Source organism: Papaver somniferum, chromosome 11 (assembly GCF_003573695.1).
Source record: "Papaver somniferum cultivar HN1 chromosome 11, ASM357369v1, whole genome shotgun sequence".
Taxonomy (NCBI): domain Eukaryota; kingdom Viridiplantae; phylum Streptophyta; class Magnoliopsida; order Ranunculales; family Papaveraceae; genus Papaver; species Papaver somniferum.
The window spans coordinates 131815447-131819756 of NC_039368.1; the positions used below are offsets into that span (position 1 = coordinate 131815447).

Sequence of the window (4310 nt, forward strand, 5' to 3'; positions counted from 1 at the left end):
AGCCTTGTTAACGTCCAAAAGCTTCTTGAGGCCTAGGCCACCTTCCTTTTTGGAACAAGGAAGGGAGGAACGTGCACCCCGGTTATCTAGGGCTGCACATAGATGCACTCCCCAAATGTGTCTAAATTTTGTTTTCTCTTAAATATTGTCCACACATTTGTTAATCATTATCCAAAAAGTTTAAATTAAAATGAAATTTCAAACACGTCTTAATTTTTACTAACAATTAAACTTAAATTCTTTTTGTTATTCAAAATCAAAATAAACCCAACCTTTTTCTTGTAATCATACTTCAACATATAAATCATAAATCTTAGTTATAATTCTCACATAATTATAAGCCTTAATTCTTACTTTTCCCCCAAAACAAAATAAATCATAATTCTTATTTTTTCTCTAAAATGATATTTTCTTTTTTCTTAATCATGATAATATTAAAATTAATAAAAGTGTATATTCTAATTGTTTCAGTCAAAATTTCCACAACAACATCAATCAAAACGGAATTAATTTAGGATTTGATTGTTTTCCCGATCATATTCCTAAAACTCCAAAAAAAAAATCTCTAAGATGAGTCTTCTCGATCATGATTGCACCAATATTGATCGAGGATATTGATTATTCTTCAAAAACATTAATCATGTCATATATCTAAGATAAATTTAATTATAAAAAAATTAGATAATTTTTTTTTATTTAGAGATTTTATGATCATCTTAATATTTCAGGTTATGTATAATAATTATGTATGGTTTTGCAGATTATGTGTAATGATTTTAAAGATTTGTTTAGTTAGATAAAACATTAGGGGCACGGGGGAAGAGGTTGAGGAAGAATTAAATGAGCATTTTCACCTTGGAATACCCGTTGCTTAGTATTAAATGATATTGGTCGTATTAAATAATTTTGATTTGATAAATGTTTTTGATATTCCATTTATACCCTTACATTTGAATCTGTGTTAGTATTAAGTACTAATTGGGGATAACTAAATAGGAGACGGGTCCCAGGGAATTATTTCACAAGATGTAATAAGTTTTCTCCACCTTCGGACTGACTCATAAAAACGGTATAGATTTTCTAGAAAATATCAAATGCATCTAGGTAATTAGTGTTATCCGTGAACCGAAAACCCTCAACCTGATCGTCTTCTTCTCCGACCTTCTTTCCCTTCTCTCTCTAAGAATTCTCGACGTCAATAAAACTGATGGTTTTTTCTTGATGTGATCTCATCAAATCATTCGTGGTACAATGCATCTCTATTAAGTCCTTGGTCAAGTAAAGGGACACACGGTTGATGCAGAAATAATACAACCATGTAGATTCCAATCATAACTCCATGATTCTTTGTCTCTCTCTCACTGTTCTTCGACTTTTTTTGGATTTTTTGTTTAGTTTTCAATGATTCCCAACAAAAAAATGATCAGATGAACAAAAAAAAATTGGGTTGCTGTTTTAAACTAACAAATATGAAAATATAAAATCTGTTTCATAACTAAACAAAAACAATGATCTTTACATCAAATCATGGTGAACGATTCATCCTATCCGTTGATTAATAAATTGATTCATCCTATGCGTTGAGAAGTTAGACTTCCACTATTGGATCAGGAAAGAGGTGCAATACACAAAAACAAAAAACTCAAGGGTTATTTCGGAATTTCAGTATATTTATTAGTTTAGGTTAAAGGGATTATATTTTCGATACAAAAATCATTAGTCCAAAAACAATTAATGCCCGTTTAACCTCTTCACCCATGTATATGTTGACATTTGTCAAAACACTAATTTCAAATGGGTTATGGTTAATAAAAATATAGGCACATTTAAGAGAAGTCTACCAAAAAACATTATAACTCTTAATACTCCCCCTGTTTAGTTAATAGAGTTACGTTCAATTTTTCATTTTATTTTTTTGAATGTTTCTAGTAAGGGTGTCAACGGGTCCGGGTTCTTTCGGGTATCACTAGATCCGGACCCTACTTATAAAGATCGGGTCCGGTTCCTGAACTTGTGGACCCAGAACCGGACCCGTTTAAATACCCGGGTATCCGTCGGTTCCGAGTACCCATTGGGTCTCAAGAAAAATCCTAAAAAAGCCTCAAAAACTTAGTATTTTTCTTTTTTTGACTTGGATTTAAATAATTTTTATAAAAATTTATTATTTTTTCTTATTAATGTACTAAAAAAAATTAAATGTAAGAGAAAAATTTAAAACGAGTAAAATATCAAAGCTCACACTAGCAAAAACTTGAATAAAAGTATGAATAAACGGGTACCCGATACCCGCGGGTACCCAACGGGTATTATCCGTTTGGACCCGTTTAGATTCGAGTTCAATCGGATAATTATCCGTCACGTCTTAAATTGTTAATGGGTCCAACTTTAAGACCCGGAATTAGATCAAAGTCTACCGGATCCGGTTCCGGATAATGGATACCCATTGACAGAATAACTATTATATATACTATGGAGTATTATCCGACGTAAGTTCAAAAATAAATAAATCTAAATCTCCCCATTGGCCTACCCTAGCTAGTAGCTACTGGACACGTTAAGTGACAATCAAGGTGTCGTTAGTTTGACTTTGTTTTATAAAATCATAAAGTGAAAGTCCATACATGCAAATGCAGACACTATTGTCCGTTGTTACAATTTTACTTCTTTAGCAAGATGATCTTAGGCTGAGTGTAGAGAGGAGATAATAGGTAATGATGATGACAGATTTTCATGGCTAATAGGGAGATAAAGCCTTGAAAATCTGTAATTCTCTTTCTCGGCTCGAAAACAGATAAAGTGGAAGAGGATTTAAAAATAAAATCCTCGACAGAAAAAATAAAAAAAGAAAGATTCAATCCTCGCTTACTAGTTTTTTTTAATAAAAGAAATAATAAAATATATTAATATAAACTTTTTGGGCCCATCTTTAGTGTTTTATACGAATAAAACACTAAATCCTCGCCCGTATCCTAGTTCCGTCATTCACCATTAGACTAAGACCTCATCCCTACATGACGTGGCAGGACTGTACAAATACCCTACCTCCTCCACTAGACTTAGCATTAAGCGATGGGAACACAAAGACCAAATACACAGTCGGTATAAAATGCCCTTTCAAATCTTGCTCAAAACAAAGTCATATCAAAGACAATGGACAGTGGATACCATAATTCTTGACCACATACATACACGGTCACATTTGAGGGTCGCTCACTTATGGGGTAGTAATAGTATATATTGGTTTAATCTCATGATTTTAGAAGATACTAACTAAGTTCATGAAAATGATTAACCAAAGCAATAACTAAGTTCTCCGATGCAAGTACTCCTAAAAAAATGATTAACTTAGTTAGTATCTTCTAAAATGCAATAATTTTTTCAAGAAAATGACAGGGGAATGACAAGTACTCCTAAAAAATGCAATGATTTTTTCTGAAGCATAAAAATAAAATAAACATAAATACCGGGAGTGTTCATTCATTCATTGCTTATCTTGGGATTACATTTGTGAGAGAAAGGGATAGAATATTGTGTATGATGGTGCTGGTACAATGAAAACTCAAGTCATCAGGACGTTACAAGGAATTTTCGCATCAAGTGGCACAACACAAGCAAAGATACTGTGGAACAGGTGCGGGAGTGACAAGCCGAAAGCACTGCCCCGATTTCACACCCGGATGCACAAGTGAATTACAATAAGTGTTGCAACCACCTTCACAAGTCCCCTGAACTCTGTATCCGAAAGAGCTGCCACTCCCAGGACTACAGGATATCGGTTGACCTCCACACCTCCTTTTCTGTAGTATCAATTCGATCATAGAAACAGAACACCAAAAAGAAAAATGTTAGAGAAACAACTATAAAAAAAATCATGATCAAAACAATAAAATTAAGTTTCAAGTAGGATGATTAGTAGTTACTCAGAGATGAAAGCAACCAGAACCAGGAGCAATAAACCAAAGAAAAAAGGTGAGAAAATGATACAACTTTTTGACATGCTTCCAAATTGATAGTTTTTCTTAGTAACTGAATTTTGTGATTTCACTTCCAAAATACAATGCCTAGATTTATAGAGTTGTATACCCATATGCACCTTAATTCCTGACCACATGGTGTGCATCTTAAGTCAACCTATCAAGCCACTTGATTGTCATAAATAGCTCTAGTCTAGAAGATAAGCATTACCACTTGCACTCAGAGACCACTAGGGGCAGTAATTTATCTAATTATGATCGGTGCATGATTCGTGGGATTCCCATTTCTTAAGCACGTTAATAAGATCGGTTTTCGATAACTAAAGCTGACTTATG

The 4310-nt window shown here is 33.4% G+C and overlaps 1 long non-coding RNA gene across 1 annotated transcript; it reads right to left on the bottom strand.

Moving 5' to 3' along the window:
- Positions 1 to 3442: 3442 nt before the first annotated feature.
- LOC113321408 lies at positions 3443 to 4024 on the bottom strand. The gene is made up of 2 exons (XR_003346642.1): positions 3921 to 4024; positions 3443 to 3797 (listed from the first exon to the last, which is right to left on the bottom strand). It is a non-coding gene; the product is annotated as an uncharacterized LOC113321408 (long non-coding RNA).
- Positions 4025 to 4310: the final 286 nt, after the last annotated feature.